We start from the raw sequence: 19,438 nt of genomic DNA, 5'->3' as shown, positions 1-19,438 counted from the left end.
AGGGGACATAAAATAGCAGCACATATTGTTTAATTTATGCCTGTTTGATATTTATTGCCCAGGAATGGGAGGGCTGCTTGTGGAATTTGCTGCCTCCTAGTGTGGCTAGCTCTACTGTATATAATCAAGTATAAATCTAGAAATTTTAGATAAAAAATCGATTAAAAAACCCAGGTTAACTTATCCGCAGGTCAATGTAAGTACTGTACCATAACAGTTATCAAAAAAGGAACCTTCCCCTTCTCTAAGTAGAGTGTCCAAAGGCGAGATCTTAGTCCATCCCAGGAGAACCTAAAAGAAGCACTGACACTCCTCTACTCTCACCACTGCTGTGCCTCTTCTGGCCTTAAAGTTCCTAATTTCGGCCCCCTAAAACTGCCCTCAACGTATTCATGAGGTCTACAGAGGATCTTTTTTTAAACTTTATTTTTACATGTACAGAACAATAAAACAGATTACATACATAAATAAGGTTCTTTCCAACAAACAAATCCTTCAATGTTCTTAAATTGTCTTTTATATATATTGTTACTTTCTTTTAATTTTCATCCACATTTATATAACACTTCCTTCTGTAATCTATAATATAAGAAAAACATATCTTCACTGTTACCATCTTGACTAGCATATACAAAATTTTATTTGGCGCTTTACAGAGCGCCCAAAAAGGGCGCTCTGCCAGCGCCCGTGATTGCTGCGCCAGGGAACCGCGGTGGACAAACTGCACAGTTCCCTGGCGCAGCAAAAACAACCCGCAAAAAGCAGGTTCTTTTTGCGGTGCGGAAATGACTCTGCAAGGCGCCAATGGCACACTTGCGGCATCATTTCTGCGCCGTGACGTGCAGACTTTAACCATCTGCGACGTCAAAATGGCGGCACCCATGTGTATAGGGTGCCGCCATTTTGTACGTGCTCGGCACGTACTAGGGTTAGGGGCATCCGGAAAGGACACCCCTTCCTAACCCTAGTACGTGCTGAGCACGTACCTTTTGGCGGTGTGTAACCCGCCATATATAGTCTTTCTCGTTTGTTCAAACTAATTTAACTTATTTTAGCCAAACATTTGTCAGATTTATCTATATGTTCATTGTTCTAACACAACCATTTTTTAATGATATGTTACTGCTGAAGACCATTCATCTTTTGTTCTCCTTATCTTCCCATGCTTTAAACAATTAGTCAGAGTATCTAAATCTTGCATGTCCATCAATTTCATTAGCCCATTCTCTATATTTGGAGTTTCTTTATCTCTCTCTGCCCTCCACTTATATGTGTGGCCGATTTATAGTCGAATATATACAGTAGGTTCTAAGCCACTTTACCCCACTGATTCCATTTTTTTTTTCTCCTTCAAGCATCAAATGTCTTCAGCCAGTCCTCCTTTCATCCCTGTATCTGAGGAATGTTCAGCCTCTCTTTCTGTATGCAACTATAAATATGTTGTGTCGATGGACTGGAGGAGAAAGGCAGTGGCAAACCTCCTCTGCACAAATGCAGTGGTCCCTTCACATTCGCTGAGGTTCGGGGTGCAAGTGCCCCATGAAGGTGGAAAAACCGCATATAAAAAAACACTGTTCTTTTTACCCGAGATAAAACACCTCTCTAGGAATCTCCAGGTCCAGCAGTGCAACTCTATGGTCAACATTTGCCCGAAATTGAGCACAGAATCATGCTGGGGGAACTACAAATACCTAGAGAAGTGTTTTCTCCAACACAACTCAATGGTCAACCTCTGGCAGAGCTGCGCTGAAGAACCGAGAGATTACTAGAAAGAACATATTAACCAAAATTGCAAGAAGTCAAAGCAGCAAAAGTCAAAGCCGCAAATGTGGAATGTATTGTCAAGAAATCTTATGATCAAGTTGCAACATGGTTAAGTTGGAGTTGACTTGAAGGCACATAACACCCACATAAATAAATCTTCAAATGGTAGAATTCAAAGATATAGCTGTGTTAGTCTGTAGGATCAGTATGTAGAGAGATCATTTAGCAACTTGGAGACAAACTGAAATAAAGAAGTTGGCAGCACTTAGTCTCCAAGGTGCTACAAGATCTTTCAATAAACCTTCAAAGGCTGTGTAAGAAGATACAGGTCTGTCCAAGAAGAGACTTGTTAAGACTTGAAGTGTTAAAGCCACACATTCTGCTTGCCCAACAATTTGAAGATGCCAGCCACAGATGTTGGCGAAATGTCAGGAATAAACTCTTCTAGAAAATGGCCACACAGCCCGAAAAACCCACACAAAACTATCATATATTCTTTTTCAGACATGCAACCATGATGAACCAGCCTGATCAATAGATGGATTCCTGACTGCTCATCTGGCGTGACTGGTTTTTAAGAGTGTTGCTTTCAAGGCCCATACTGTGTTAAATGTATTTCTTTCTGAGTTTCCTTGAAGGACAATTTTGTTTAAAATAATGAAAGATGATTCTATCAAACTTCAAAGTGCAACTATTTTTGCAGAACGCCATGGCAATACTTTTCCAACTTTAAGAGAACAGAATAAATGCATACACATATGTTTGTTATTGTCATGTGCCTTCAAGCCAACTCTGACTTATGGCAACTATGACTCTGGAAACTAGGGTTCGAATCCCGGCTCAGCTATGGTAACCTTGGCCAAGTCACACTCTCCCAGCCTCAGGGGAAGGCAATGGCAAACCCCCTTCAAACAAATCTTGCCCAGAAAACCCCTGGATAGGGTTGCCATAAGTTGGAAATGACTCAAAGACACATAATGCACAAAGACAGGGCAAAGTTTATTCAGCGGAGGTTTGCCACAGAAGTGCATCTACACTATAGAAATAATACACTTTGGCACCACTTTGGTCCAGAAACACACAGCAGAAATAATCCAGTTTGAGGCCGCTTTAACTGCCCTGGCTCAATGCTAGGAAATTTTTCTGGGAGCTGTAGTTTTGTGAGACATATAGCCTCCTCTGTCAGAGGGCTCTGGTGCCACAACGAACTACAATTCCCAGGATTCTCTAGCAAACTGGATCGTTTCTGCAGTGTGTTTTGAACTTCTCACGCTCTGGCTCCATCCTGGGATTTGTAGTTTTTGTGAGGCCCACCAGCCCTCTTTGGCAGAGAAGGCTGAAGAGACCTTGTAAAATTACAAATCCCAGGATTCCTAGGAGGGAACTGTAGCACTTAAAGTGGTGTCCAACTGCATTATTTTTGCAGTGTAGATACACCCCAGACACACCCCAGTCCTCCACTGAGTAAAGCCTACAGCCCCTGGTATTCCCTGGCGGTCTCCCTTCCAAGTACTAACCATTGTTGGCTCTGCTTAGCTTCTGGGTTGCACCAAAAAAGCAACATCTCTGCAGATGGAAAGGAATTGCACCCCGGGGCAGATCCCACCCCCTGCTCCTCCCCACTCGCTTCTTGGGCTGGATCTTCCTTTTCCAACTCCATCTTTCACTAGGAATCCCCAACTACCTTCTGTTTTTACCTGCTTCAAGTTTTCCAGGAGACGAGCCAGCCTTGCTCCTTTGTAGGAACCAAAGTGAGGGCGGTGTTTCCGAGGGGCCCCTTTCGGTAATGCACCGCTTGGGTCGGACTGCGCCTTCTCATTGGCCACTCTTCCGTCACGTGACTGAAGCATTGCCAGGCGCCTGGCAAGAGCAGCGCAAGGCCCTCCCTTCCTCTGACTGCCTGAGTGTCCATTGGTCCGTCAGGGAAATGGGTCCCCCACAACTTTGCACCTACACTGCATAATTTATTTATTTAATTGTAATTATTTCACTTCTGTCTGCTCTGTGCCGCCTTTCTCCCAGCAAGGGACCCAAGGCGGCTCACAAGACCAAACGTTAATAAAAACATCATAATAAAAAAAATTAAAAAAACAATTGAAATTACCTAGTCAAGAGAGTATAAAATCAATTAAAAACACACAATGGTAAAAACATCACTCAAACACAAAGCATCACTAAAGCATACACACACCATACAAAACCAGTTTCACACCACTTTAGTTGCCATGGTGTTTTGTCAGATATTTTGTGAGATAATGATCAGCCAGGGTGGCTAGTGGTTTGAGTGTTGGGCTGAGACTATGGAGACTAGGATTTGGTTTTCCACCATGCCATGTAAACCCACTGGGTGACCTTGGGCAAGTGACACTCTCTCAGCCTCGGGGGAAGGCAATGGCAAACCTCCTCTGATCAAATCTTGCCAAGAAAACCCTTGTGTTGTGTGTCTCGATGTTTTTTCTGATTTACGGCACCCTAAAGCCAACCTATCATATGGATTTTCTTGGCACAATTATTTTCAGAGAGGGTTTGCCATTGCCATCCTCTGAGAGAGTGTGAAACCAAGGAGTGAGGAAAAATACAAATCTCTGGCCCTTCCTACTGATTAGCGCTGAAATGTGTGTATATATAAATGTGTATAATATAATATGCACAAGTATGTATGTGTGTATTTATTTATTTACAGTATTTATATTCCCTATAAATGTGTGTATATGTGTGTGCACGCGTGTGTATAAATGTATGTATAGTATATAAATGTGTATATGTGTATATGTCCGTGTATATATTCATATAGTTTTACTGTATTTATACCCCGTTTAAATGTGTGTATACCGTATATATTTATGCCTGTGTGTGTATATATGTGTGTATATAAAGTCTCATTGAATACAATGGCATAGTAAAATTTTGTTCCTTATATAAGTTGGCAAAATCAAGCTTTTTGGATTAAATATATCTATATATTTTCAAGCTGTGGATGACTGAATCCACGGATGCAGAATCCATAGATACGAAGGGCCAATTTTATAAATCTTTAGTTTTTGCCATCCTTTTTCAGTTTACAGGCTCCTTTCATAACACTTATATTACCAAGGAGATGGTTTTTTTTATTCTGTGTGATGTGAAGAAACCACAAAGACGAAAGAAGAGATAGGTCTCAAGATCCTGAAAAGACGGTTAATGTTTTGGTAGGAAAAGGTCAGCCAGGGAGGAAGTCACGTGCTGCCCAGTAAGATCAGGGCATGGAATTATTTCTTTTTTTAATTATTATTTTTTACTTTATTTGAAAAAGAAACAACAACAGAAAATGTACAATAATTTGAACTAATGGTATCATAAGAAAGAAAGCAAAAAAATAAACAAAGAATAAGGAAAAAAAAGAAATAAAGAAAGATACAATTTCAGAATTACAGTTGCCTAATTACATATGTTACTTCTTAATCTTAACAGAAGTAAAATTAGTATAGTAGCAAATCTTTGTTGGGGGGGGGGGGAGTCCATCCGCCCAAATTCCTCCCAAAAAAGGAGGAACTGGAAGCCATTCATTTTCTAATGTGCTACATATTATTGTTAATAAGATAGGTTTAATAATGTTGTTCCTTTCTCGTATCTTGTAATTTGTAAGGTCATTCTTCTAATGAGGGTGTAAAGCTTCTGTTTTCCAGGTTGGTGGCTATTACTAGGCTAGCTGCGGTAACATATACAAGAGGAGTCTCCAATTTTTTCCCCCCTTTTCCTAGCTGCCTTTATATTAGCTAATATAATTCAAGAGCTCTAGTTTTCAGGGGTCCTTTCATGATCTGAACTAAAAAGTTTTGCAGACATAGTGAATTGTCCCACAAAAAAACCTTTTTATCACTGTATGCAGGACCACCCAATATGATCCACTGTGCCCACTTCTTTATTGCCATCGCCAACATTTTTTCGCTACTCCCTTAGACATTTTTTCAATTTTGAGGTGTAGATACCACCGGTTTGCCTATTTTCCTGCAGTTTCTTGAGATCTTGGGGATCAGTAATTTAGGTGTCAATGTTCCACGCCTTTTTTTTTTTTTGCCAATTTTCATAAAGATTGGGGTGGCCCGATAGCCGGCGTCCATTTAAAATCATACTTTCTTTGATGAATTTCTTTTCCATACCATCCTCCATCATGATGTATATATTTTTTTGGTTTTATATGTTTTTGCCTATCGGTTTCCACTATAGCTCGCGAATTTTTCGGTTCTTTTTCTAAGCCTAGATTTTTCATAGCTTCTTATAAGCTAGATTTAACCTGTTAGATGTAAACCAATCAAGAATAATAGAGTTTTGTTGAAGCGAAGCCATTGGTTGTGATAGTGATTTCTCCATCTTGTTCTATTTTTAATTACATCTTTATAAAGTACCAACTTTTGTGCCTTCTTACTGTTGTCGAAATGAGCCCTCTTGGATTAGTTACATAAAAGGATTGTGTTATAAAAGAGTAGATTTAACTTTTTGCCATTTGCATTGAGAGCATGCCGTCACTAGATGCTCTTTAAAGATTTTATTAATTAGCCTTATTATAAATATATGCGTATGCCAACTCTGTTTTAAATTAAATCAAAGCCTTCGAGTTCTAATATGTCCCTGTATCAAGTTTAAATCAAATCCTTTGACTCCAGGTGAGGTTAGAAGCCCATGAGTATAATTTTTAGTCTGGCATGGCATACATCCTCCTCTTTCTTTATTATCCTTCAAAACTCCCACCTGATTCTCCGGTTTCTTGTCCTTTCCCATAAATTGCTTTATATATTTTAGGGTTTAGTCCGAGTCATTCCATTTTTTTCTTTATTAGAAGTGGTAATTCATGAAGAAGATATAAATTTTTGGGAGAATTGGGCCATTTTATGATTGAAATTCGACCTATGATATGAGAGATTTTAAATTTTGCTCAATTTGTTAAGTCAATTGTGGAATTTCCTTTCCACCTCTTCTTTGTATTCATGTCAAAAGATCTCTATTATCTTTGAAAGCCATATCCTAAAATATTTAGATTTTTATTTGTGGATTGACACCCATTTTTTTTCTGTAAGGATTTCCTCGTCTCTGTTTTGTCATATTTTTCATGAGTAGCTATTGTGTTATCTTATTCATTGGAAGCATGCATGATTACCAAATTATTTTATTTCAAACATGAGGGATTCTAGATTCGTAACTGGGATTTTCTGTTATGGCCACCAATCGTCCGGCAAACGCTATAATCTTGCTTTCTGCGTGCCTTTGGTGGGGGGGACGTGGTGTTAATTTCCTTTATTTAATTATTGATCTCTTATTGCATTTAAATAACACTTCGATTGTAGCTATAAAAAGAAGTGAGGGGGGGCAGCCCTGTCCTGTCCCCTTTTGGATCCGGAACTCTTCCGGTGTAGCTCGATTTATTTCTCAAGTGTGATACTGGTCTTTGTATATTTGTTCAGTTCTTAATGAACAGCCCTCCTCCTAAATCCATCCTATTTTTAAACTCGATCATAATTTTTCCAGCAAACATTATGAATGCCTTTTCGGGCAATCGATAAATGTCAATTCTGACCTTTTACTTTGTTTTTGTTAATATTCGATGAGGTTTAATCGTTCTTAATTTTGGATTGGTCTGCCCGGTAAGACCATTCTGGGCTTTCTTGATTAGTGTTGAGAAGATATTCCCTGAATCGTTTAGCTAGAATCATTGGCAAAAATGTTTATAACTCCATCAGGAGAGATATTGGTCTGTCATTTTGCTGTAGGAGTGGATCTGTGCCCTCTTTTGGTATTAATACAACATTAGCTTTGGTCCAGGAGGGTGGTATTCCTTGCTCTACAATTGAATTTAGTGTTTTACAAAGGGGCCCCACTAACTCGTCCTTAAAGACTTTATAATATTTAGCTGTGAAGCCGTCTGGGCCTGGGGCTTTGCCCTCCTTTAGATCTTGTATAGTTTGAATGACCTCCTTCAGTGAAAATGGTGCATTAAGTTCCGCTTTTTGTTCTTCCTTTATCTTCTCAATTTTGTGTTGATCTAGATAATTTCCTATTTTACTAGCGGCCTCAGCCGATGTTAACTCTTCTTTATATAAGTTAGCATAAAAGAATTCGAATGCTTTTTTAATCGTTTCCTGCTTATCAGATATTTTCCCTTTATGTTTTATTTCACATATCATATTCTTTTTCTTTTCTTTTTTGATCCTATTTGCTAGCCAACGGCTAACTTTGTTGGCATTCTCAAAAAAATGTTGTCTTGCTTTTTTAAGTTCTAGAGCAAGTTCTTCTGTTATCTCCGACTGAAGCTGCTTTTGAAGTATTTTAATTTCACTTGCTAATTTTTTATCCTGTGGTTTCTTATTGAGGTTCACCTCTTTAGTGTTTAATTCATTAATTAATTTGTTTTTTTTCTCTAGCGCTCTCCTTTTTAATTCACTCGTTCTTTGTAGTAGGTATCCTCTTACCACTATTTTGCTGGTATCCCACATTAAGTTCATGGGCATTCTGGGAGTACAATTTTCCTTGAAAAAATATCTTAATTCATTCTTGATTTTATTAACAAAATTTTCATCAATTAACAAACCATCATTAAGTTTCCACTCATAGTTATCTGATGGATTCAAAGAAATACAGATTTCTATTAGGTTATGATCAGATAAAGTCCTGGGTGTCAGTTCCATTTTCTTTACCTTTGGGAATAGCTCCCTTGAAATCAAAAAGAGATCGATTCTTGAAAAGGACTTATGACAATCCGAAAAGAAAGTAAAGCCATTCTTATTACCATAGAGTCGTGGCCATACGTCTATCAAGTCATGTTCTTCTATCACGGATAAACAACTTACAGGTAGCCTACCTTGGCTATTTTTAATGCCTTTCCTTGAATTTCTGTCACGCTGTGGTTTAATAACGCCATTGAAATCTCCTGACAAGATCAAATTGAACTTATTGTATTCCAATAGTTTTTGATTTAGCATATCGAAGAACCTGTCTTTCTTCTCGTGAGGGGCATAAAAGTTTACCAAAATAAATCTCTCTCCTCCCGTTGATATTTCTACCAGTACTATTCTGCCCTCTTCATCTGCATACAGCTGTTTTGCCTCATATTTTTTATTAACAAAGATAGCCACTCCTCGCTTCTTCTTCTTTTTATCACATGAGTAGAAGAGTTTCCCTAACTTTGGAATCCTTAAATATCTTATCTCCTTATCTCTTATTTTTGTTTCCTGCAAACAAACAATATCGAGGTCACTTTTTTCTAGCATGTGAAAAATTTGCTTTCTTTTTTTTTTGCTTCATTCAATCCTTTCACATTCCAGGATCCAATTTTAGTCTGCATCTTACCTAATTGACTTTAGGATAGGTACTTTTCTCCTTTGTTCACTATCCTAGGTACTGACTCTTCTTTTTCTAGGGTCCTTTCTTGCTCTATTCTCTTCCTTTCCACCTGAAAAGTCCCTTTTTTTCTCTTTTGGTTTCGCCCCTTGGTCTATTTCTTCTTTATTACCTTCCTTGTTTAGCTTTCTTAGAAAATCATTGGCCCTTTCAAATGTATTAATTATATGCCTTCTCTGCTTGTACATTAGATTAATGCCCTCCAGTTTTTCCCATTTATAAGTTATGTTCTTTCTTTGAAGCACACTCGTTAAGAATTTGTAATCCTGTCTCTTTTTTAATATTTGAGTTGGTAGATCTTTATAGATCTCAATGCCTTGTCCCTCTATAATCAGTTGTTCTTTATAATTCTGTTGAAGTAATTCATCTTTAACCCTTGTATTAAAAAAATAGATTACTATGTCACTATGTCTCTCGGCAGCTTCTTTTCTCTAGCGACTCTTGAACATTTATGCGAAAATTTTCTCAATTTGAGAGTCCAGGTAATCTTCAGGCAGCAATGGTCTATGAACGACGCAAGGGAGGAATAATTTTTCAAAAGTTTTATTGGGGATGTCTCAGGTACCCTCTCAACTTGCTACATTTTCCTTTTGTCTAATTTCATGAAGTAGTAATGTTATTTGTTCCTATTGCTTTAGTTTTCTCCTCCATATGACTGACCTTTTTTTTCTAGATTTCTTTTTTTTTTTTTTAAAGAGATTTTTCTAAATCTGCTTTTACTTCTTCTTTTCCTTACTGATTTTGTTAGTTCTCGATCACAGTATTAATTTCCCTATGGACATTCTTGTTGTATTTTTCCTTCTCTCCAGTGTCATGTCTTTTTAGATTGTAAGCCCGAGGGCAGGGAACGTCTAACTCTAAAAGATTGCATTGTACAGCGGGCTGTGTAACTTTACAGCGCTTCATAAAATAAAGGTTAATAATAATAATAATAATCCCTCCACAACACAGTCCAAAAATTTATAAAATCCATATGTATGATAACATAAAGAGCCCCTTTCTTTATTCTGAACTTTCCAGAAGGGCGCTCTGGGACTTCCAGGGATCAAATTCAATGTGCGTGGTTCTTATTCCAGAACAATGATGTGTAAATGCTTTCACAGTGTAGATAAGGATACATATGAGCATCAGAGGTGGTTGGAATTGTGCCACTTTCTCTATCTTGTCAAATTGGAACTTCCCGCCATGGCTATGCAGGGTCGGGATGGCTGACAGTTGCAGTTCCTGACTTCTAGAGTGAGACTCAACCCTCTGCCCTCTGCTACAGCGGGGGCCTTCGGGCTGTTCCCCCCATGATACTTCTCACTCCCAGTTTACCTCTAAATGCCAGAACACTCGCATTTCCCTGCAAGAAGCTCATTAAATGAGGGCCTGTTGGGTTACCCGTCCTTGAAAAACCAATGAGTTTAAATTAAACAATTATAGAAGCTGACTCATTCAAAGTAACATGGGTCCCACAGAAACACCTATTGGAAGGAGTAATGCAATTGTTAAGTTTTCCGTATGAGCTGATAAATGGTATTCAAGGCATATTGGCAGAGGGACATTTTGATTGTTCTTTTCCTCTTCATCATTTTCCATTATTACAAAGTCAAGACATCCAGAAAAGAAAAGAAGAGGCAAAAGTAGCAGTCAGCAAGGCTGCCATGTTCCATTCACTAAATTGGCGGGCGGATCAACTTTTAACTATTGCTCTTGACTGGCAAAAAACCAAGGTGCCCCCCGTGGATCATTCAGCCTAACATTTGAATCACATTTAATTATTTTTAATGCTAGAACTTCAAAAAACCTTAAGCTAGCAAATACCATCTAAGAAAGAGGCATTCTCTATTGAAAGAGAGAGGGAAGGAAGATGGAAATGTGGGAACCGGAATGCCTCTCGTTACTATAAAACCCCCGCATATTATCTTCGCATATACATACATATGATACACATACTTTATAATATCTCCTACCTATCTATCTATCTATCACCTACATATACTCACGTGTGTGTGTGTGTGTGTGTGTGGTTGTGCCGATTGTTATATTGATGATGAGATGATGATTAGAGGGCATCTTTTATAAGGGACAAACATGCCAACCTTAAAAATAGGAGATCCCTTGATACTATCTATCTATCTATCTATCATCTATGTTATCTAATCTTATCTATTTCATCACTCTTATCGGTCTATCTATGTGCGTATGTTATCTGATGATGAGATGACTGGGGGGCATCCTTTTATCAGGGACAATCCTACCAACATTCCAAATGGAGGAAACCCTTATAAATCTATTCACATTACACAGGCTCACATATATGTGTGTGGTCTGTGTTCGATGATGCTGCTGATCTGGGCATCCTTTCTAATAAGAGATAGCCTGTCAACCAGGTGACATTCCTGTAATATAAGTATAAAAATATATTATAAAATCTAATAATATCTCTCTGCTTTGCTTCGCGAACGAAGCTTCAGGAAGGGACTCATCCGCGCTTTGTACAAGCGCGTTGGTGACTAAAAACGGCCCATTCGGGATAAACAGGTCTGGTGCAGAAAGCACAAAGCTCCTGGGTGCTGTTTTCCCAGGTTTGCGGTTCTTTTGCGTGTTTCTCTTGAGGCTCGTTCCGTGTGAGCTTCGAAGCACAAGAAGCTGCAGTGTCATGGATAGTGCATCTCCATTGTCCTCCCGATGCTTCCTCTCAAAGGACAAATAATAATATATGACCTCCAGTCATGTGTGTGTGGTGTGTGTGTGTGTGTGGAGTTGGCCTCCTTTATAACCTTGCCACCTCAAACAAGGGGACATCCCACTCAGCATCCTTACTGTACACAATGAGGGGACAACACAGGGCATCCCATAGCTTACAGCGGTTCCCCGAACTGTGCCTTAGAGATTTTTGACTTCAGCTCCCAGAATCCCAGACTATTGGCCAACATGGCAGAGGCTTCTGGGAGGATGAAGTCCAAAAAATCTCTTAAAAGGGAACCGTTTGGGGAACCACCTGCCATAGACTAAAAATGGTGGTGGTGGTGTTGAGATTTAGCCTTCCACCCCAAAGTGTTAAGGCAGGAGGTGTTCAGCCTTCCCTCCCCTCCTTGGATCCTCGCATCACGAGAGCCCTCTCCCTCTTCTTCTTCTTCAGCCTCCTCCTTCATTCACTGCCAATCCAGAAAGTCCTTGTTCCACCAGGGTCTGTGTCTATGGCGGACCCATTTTGACAATGCACCCTGGCTGTGTTGCTGCCTGTTTCCCTCCCCCCTGGTGGAATTTCGTTTCCGCTTCTTGTCACGTGACTGCAGCCAGCCACGACTCCTGCAGGCTACCAAACCACGCACCCCTACAAACAGTTTTATGTTGAGGTGGGTGTATTCCCTCATAGGAAAACTTATTAAGCTTCAGGGGGGTTACCCTTAAGCTGTGACAATTCCCACAATCCCTCCCCAGGAGGATTTTGTGGAGTTATAGTGTGCCTCTAACACAGTAGTTATTGTGGTAGTCTACTACAGGGACCCCTCCCAAGTTCAGACTGAGGTGGGAATTGGATGATGCCATTATGTGTATGGCTAACCTTATACTTAGGACCTTATCACACCAAAATCTTGAAAAGGGATTTAAATGAGGATTTTAAAAAAACAACTAAACCCACAAAATGTGGGATGTCTATACATCGAAAGAACGCCAAAGTGAATGGAAATAACGCCAAAAGTGAAAGCTTAAGTCAAAATTGAAGAAATACTGCAGCTTTTATTCTGGGAAGTTCAGAAATAAAAAGCTTTTGCAATTTTTCTCCGTTTTTTTACTTTCATTACCTTCGCGTTATTTCCTGTTAACAGTGAATCGTGTGATAACAAGTTCCCACATTTTTTCTAATTTAACATCTCATTAAATCCATTTCTCTTTGCGGACTTCCTAGGTTCTAAGGTCCTTAGAAAGGAGAGCTGTAATAGTTGATGGGTGCTTTCAACTACCTGATATTTTGCTGAAAATCAAACTCAGCCAAATCCTCAAGGTCTAGCAAATTCCTCACTTGCCTTTCATTGTCCAAAAGGTGGATTGGAAGAGACAACAAGGGATTAGCTATTTTGGATCTGATCCTAACCAACAGGGATGACTTAGTTAATGGAGTTGAAGTGGTGGGCTCTTCGGGGAATGATTCATGTTCTCCTGGAGGTTTGTTATATGGTCCCTTCCTATGAAATCCCTCAGAACTAATGGTGTTATTGTGAGAAAAACATTAATTGGTGGGAACAGAGTGGTTCCAACGGCAAAGGAGTTGGCAAGGCTTTTTGTTTTGAAGAACCATAACGATCCCTATCTCCAGGAAGCAGAAGCTACTGGATCAAATTTGGATCGCACAGGCCAACCCTTCAGTGAAACGGAGTGCCTCCATTTTGATCCAGACCGGTGGAGAATCAGAGGAGTAATAGGAATCAGGGCCTCCAGTCTCCACCTTCCCCTGAGAACCCTCTGGCCCCACCCCACATTTGAGAACCATTTGAGAAACTAGAAGATCCTTTTTGCAGCCTCCCACTGATCATATTTCAGTTAAGCTACAGTGTTTCTCTTTAACATTTACATTTCAGGATCCTCTCACTATTTCGTATATTCATTCTCTTATTGATAGCCATGCTACCCTTGTTCAGTCAACAGAGAAGAAGTCATCACAACAACAAATTTTCCAGCTAACGAAAGTTTTATTGATTGTGACCCTATAAATGTGTGAGAGATGAAAAACCCTGAAGCTTTTGAAGCGAAACAGTGCGCAAATATACTATAACAGCTACGGCAGACGCCTCAATTCACTTCCATTTATTGCCTGAATAAGCCTTTGCATTACCACTAAGTTCTTTGAACCAGGAAATTACAAGGGAAGATAAAAAGAAAAAAGAGCTGAATTAATCTATTCATATTCCAGTCCCTTCGCCGAGGTATGCATAAAAGATTAATGGTTTTCATGCACACTCGACAATATTATTACTACAAGAGTCCGTGCTACTGTACAAATAACAAAAGGAATCTTCTCAGGAAGGAGAATCATTTATGCTACAATCGACTAACATAGGTATCTTTCAAAATTTCTCCAGGGGCAATATAAAGAAGGCTCCTAATCTGGGTTGCCACTTATGACATTAAAAAATGGATACTCCAGCCATTTTCCTGTGTCCAAATTAGACATTTCTTCCATCCTTTGTGAAAATCTCTGCCAGTTTCAAGGTTTTGGAGGGAGGGAGACTTCATTCCATATGCTCTTTCCCCTCCTCAGTTTTACTACAGTAGAATATGGATGGAGATTCACAAGTTGCAGTTTGTGATTAAAAAAAAAAATACATCCTCACAATCTGTTGCTTTCAAAGGCTTCTTTTAGGGGTAGATTCTTGGTGCGTTGGTAAAGTACTGGTCAAGAAAGCCAAATACAGGAGCACTGTGGCTGTATTTCCCTGAGTAGATTCTCTAGAAGATTATCAAATATTACTGTCTTGCATGGTTTCTTCATTAAGCTTGCAGGAAGTGAGCAAATGGTTTTCCATATTCAAAGCATCAGTTAAGCCTTCTCTCCACTTGGACCCACAAGCACTGCATTAAATGTAGCGGTGTTTGTGAGGAAGAAAATTCACATATTCCATGATTCCATGGTTTCTTCTGTTCTTTCAGTCCTCTTGTTTTCTGTAATGAAGACTTCCATAATTGTACAACACATGTTTGGTGTACCACAAAGTTGGCCTTACAAAGAAAATGCTTCCCGCACACCTGGAATTTAAATAGATTCTCTCCTGTGTATGATTTTCCAGTCGTATACAAGACCAGAGGGTGTGTCAGGAAAACATTTTAGACATTACTGGCATCAATAGGATTTCCATGCTGCCTGGACTTTCTGATGGCTCACAATCTCTGAGTTGCGAGCAACACCTTTTCCACATTCCAGGCATTCATATGGTTTTCTCTCCTGTGTGTCTTCTTGGTGGATCTTAAAGGTGTCCATTCGGGCAAAATATTTCCCACACTCCTCGCATTTAAATGGTTTCTCTCCGTGTGGGACTCTCCCGTGGTCCCCAATGAGTCTGAACTGCGAGCACAAAACATTTGCCACATTCTTGGCATGTATGCGTTTATCACCTGTGGAATGCTTCGGGACCCATAAGGTGTGAACACTTTTGGGTAAAACATTCCCACATTCTGGCATTTCATGGTTTCTCCCCTGTTGTGGGACCCTTGGTGGTTGGCAAGTTGTGGATGGAAGCGAAAGATTTTCCACATTCCTGGCATTTTTGTATGGTTTCTCTCTGTGTGGACTCTCGTGGGCTTACACGCTGTGAACTGAACAGAAAAAGATTTCCCACACTCATGGCATTTATTATGGTTTTACTCCTGAGTTGACTCTCATATTGCCTTCCCCGATAAAGCCACGGCGCAAAGCATTTCCCACACTCTGGCATTTATATGTTTTATCTTCGAACTTGATATTCTCTCCTGCATGGACTTTCTGGTGCCTTCCAAGGTATGAGTGTAGAAAAGCATTTCCCACATTCTCGGCATTCATTTTTTGGTCTCAGTTTGCATTTCTTTCGTAGTTTGCAAGAGAGATTTATTCTGGAGTGAGAAACACCTTCCCTCCCATCCTGGCCTTTAATGGTTCTCCCCCGAATGGACTTTCCAGTGGTTCACACCGCTCGTAAGGTAAGGAAAACTGTTTCTACACTCCTGTCATTCATATGGTTTTCCCATATGTATGGACTGTCTCAGGCTTACAAAACGGTGACTTCTGAGGAAACTATTTTCCACCAAGCCTGGATTTTCATACCGGTTTCTCAGTGAGTGAATTGCCTGAGGTTCGTCAAACAAGGTCTGAACTCTGAGTAACGCTTTCTCATATGGTTCTGGCAGTTTAGTTTTCCTGTTTTAATCCTGCTAGCAGTGCTTCTGAAGGAGTGAACCGTAAGGAAGGAAATGTTTTTTTCATTTTCAAGCCTTTTGAATGATTTGCTTTCCCTCCAGTTATCTGTTGGGATGAAGAACAAAACACAGAAACATGTAAATTGCTAGGGGCTTACGGAGGAAGAATTTTAGTCAAACTAAATTATTTTAACTCTGAGTATTTGCAGCCTCAACAAAATATTGGGAATTTGTGCATACTTAAGCATGATGGGGATCACAATTGTGCATTTAGCAACAGCAATAAGCATGGTATCCAAGCAAAACTCAAAAAAAATGCAGAAACCAGCCCAACAAAACGAGAAGGCGAACTGTATATACTGTCACTCATGATACTCATTCCCAAGTGACATTTCAAGTAGTAGGATTACCGTAAACTTCTTAACCGGTAGATTAACTACAAGCAGTGTGTAGATATTATGTAGATAGGGAAATCAGGACAGTACAATAATACAATTATTAATAAAAACCTGTCCCAGCCTTTTTATAATATTAATTTTATTAAGAAGATTAAGAAATTTAAAATAGTTCAAATTTAATTAATGTAAATATCATTTTATCGAATGCCCGGAACCTCGGAGACACCTCATGATCATTTTTCCCCTCACCTGATGGTCTGCGCCGCACTGCACCCTTCCTCAGGTTCTTGTTTACACAACCCATCTTATGTGTATTATGTTCGAAACTTCCTAAACCGCTAACGAGAGGCGAAGGTATCAGTTCCCCTATTCCCTTTCATCATTTGTTGGAGCAACTGGACTTCTGGAATTTCTGAATTGAAGAACAGAGAGCCCCGAGTACCATCTTAACTGGCTACCTTCTGTGACCGGCATGGGTTGTCTAAGGAGAAGTTTACTTCTCCTTTAGAGATATGGCCTTCCCTTTTGTGGAAATGTCTGGATATTAATCACTAAAAACATATGAATTTCTTGTAACCCTGTGATTTTAAACATGTGGCAGGCCGGCCTACCTAGTGATGCAATGTGTTACCTATTCGAGGCTTTCTCAGCCTGGTGGCAATACCCCACACTGGTTTGGGAAACTGGGGATTGCAGCCAAACTTCATTCGGAGGGCTCAGCCAAGTTCTGTCCTCTTGTTCTTATTTAACTAAAAACTAAGTACACATGTCTTACCTATGCTCTCTGGGAAATTAATATATCCCCAAATTAAATAGTACTTTGAAGGGAGAGGCCATAACTTGGTGGCAGAGCACCTCCATTCCAGATAGACAGTTACCAGATTCATTCCCCAAATTGCACGTTAATATTAGGGCCCACAGGTCATAACTCAGTGGTTAGAACACATGCCCTGCATTACAGACACCGTTCAGCTCCTGGCATTAGTTCCACTCTTGGCCTCTTCAGCTAAAAGGATCAAGTAAGCAGGAAGCCTTCTCCACCCGAGATACTGACACCACACAGGTCTACCAGATAGCCCTCATCAGGATATCAGAATATAGGTCCAACAAAATAACATGAATGAACAACCAGTAGCATCTGCAGTTTCCTGCAAGTTGATAATCATCATCATCTTATTACATTATTATCATGTTGGACAATCCGAAGGGAAAGGAAAAGAAAAGATGATGAAAGCAGTCGCCAGACTCCGGGCCTTTGGGATTCTGCTTGACAAGGTTGGGACCCAGTTTGGTAGTTCAGCCTAATATATGAATCCAGTAATGTTGAATTGTTTACATGTCAGAACTTTGAAAAAATGCAGATGGCAAATTCGATCTCAAAAGCGACCAATTTCTCTTAGAGAGGCGAAGATTGATGGTGGTGGTGATGGGCACTGGGAACCGGAATGCCCTTCTGATATGTAGCCTGCCTATAAACCCACCACAATCATTTCCCACCTTTTGTTTCCCCAACTTGATGGAAATATATGCAAATTTTAACACAACAAAATACTATTATTTAATAAGTAATATTTTCTCAACTAGTAAAAGATAAGACCCAGTGATTAAAGATTATTATTTTGTAGCCACACTTTCCCCAACAGGAAAGGACCTTTGTAGGGCATACCTTTTCCTGAATCGTTCTCTGGATAGCTCTTGATTCCCGCTCCTCCACGCTACCTGGCTTCCTCTTTTTGTCCGACTGGGACGGCACATTAGGGAAAATCTGATCCAGAGACAGAAAATAAGTAAAGAAAACTCCTTGAGAAAGAAACAGCCTGATCACAGGGATCCAAGTGCACACAGTTCCACTGCCTTGCTGGAATATTTTGAACAATTGACCAAAAATGGTCCTCAGTTTAATTTTCAGCTTCTGTTTATTATTCATGGCAAACAACCATATTAGGAGAGACTCCTTCTGGAGAGAAAGGCAGGAATGTAGGGATGCCTTTCTTACACTGAGCCTCCACTTATTATAACCAGCATGCCTCATATAGCACACCACGTTTTTTTTGCTGTCTCCTTTAGCGTGATTTTTCCTTTTTTGGAGTGGTGTGGGGTGGGAATTGCATGCAAATTTAATCAACTAAAAACATATGATTAATGACCTGTGATTTCTTCCATCGCATAATGGAACCGCCTAGTGACGCAACGTCGATCACCCTATCTAGCCTTCTCTAGTCTGGTTGTCAATGATCATACTAGCTAAGGGGATTGTGATTGTTTTAACTGAACTCATTTGGAGCGGACACCCGCTTTGAATTAGGTATTTTGTAGAATCCCCCATTTGCCCACGGGGTGTTAGCATTTTATAAAAACCGCACAATACAATTTTAAACACTCCCGTACAAACATTAATGTAAAAACAAATTTAATACTGACCGAACACAAGTGAAAAAATAAGTGTAACTAGCATTACAAAAGAGACTTAAAAACATAATAAATAAAACACTAGGCCCCCCCCATTAAAAGCTTTTAACTTCTGCAACATACAAAAACCAAACTCCCCTTAAATAAAAAGATCTTATCTGGTTGTAGAAAGACAACAGGCAGAGGCCAATGGACCTCCTAAGGCAACTGACTTCCACAACTGAAAGCCATCACCCAAGCTATCTCCTATGTTCTCACTAACTGCCCTGAGATGTTTCGTGGGTACTGAGAGAAAGCCTTTCCCCAAGATCTTAGGGTAGTTCGCTCCCATAGGAGGATACAATTTCCCGCTTCCGAAGGCTCCCTTTTGTTCCCACCACCCAAGCCTAACAAAATGTGGTTTGGACCAAAGCGCCAGAAACACCTCTCCAAATCATATTAGAAGCTCCCCATTGAGACTCATCTAAAGGGAGATACGGCCCTTCAAATAACCTGCGACCCAATCAGATAACTCTTTATAGGCCAAACCCAGAACACTCTGAATTGTTGTGAATTGCGAGATGCCAGCCCGTGGAGGAATTGTATAAAAGGGAAATTGTGTGCCCGCATAAAGGAAACAA

General features: G+C 39.9%; 2 protein-coding genes across 2 annotated transcripts in view; both read right to left on the bottom strand.

Annotated features, from left to right (window-relative positions):
• The window catches only part of LOC121921874 (zinc finger protein OZF-like), a 32,550-nt gene extending 29,015 nt beyond the window's left edge, over positions 1–3,535 (bottom strand). Inside the window, exon 1 of the mRNA XM_042450553.1 lies at positions 3,462–3,535. The gene's annotated coding sequence lies outside the window, so the exon portion shown is untranslated. The remainder of the gene's footprint in view (positions 1–3,461) is intronic.
• The window catches only part of LOC121921977 (zinc finger protein 501-like), an 85,193-nt gene that overhangs the window by 3,046 nt on the left and 62,709 nt on the right, over positions 1–19,438 (bottom strand). The gene's annotated exons all lie outside the window — the stretch shown is intronic.

The sequence above is a fragment of the Sceloporus undulatus genome, chromosome 2, assembly GCF_019175285.1.
Source record: "Sceloporus undulatus isolate JIND9_A2432 ecotype Alabama chromosome 2, SceUnd_v1.1, whole genome shotgun sequence".
Classification (NCBI taxonomy): Eukaryota; Metazoa; Chordata; class Lepidosauria; order Squamata; family Phrynosomatidae; genus Sceloporus; species Sceloporus undulatus.
The sequence above is the reverse complement of the archived record's forward strand: the minus strand, read 5'-3'. Positions and strand labels throughout refer to the sequence as shown.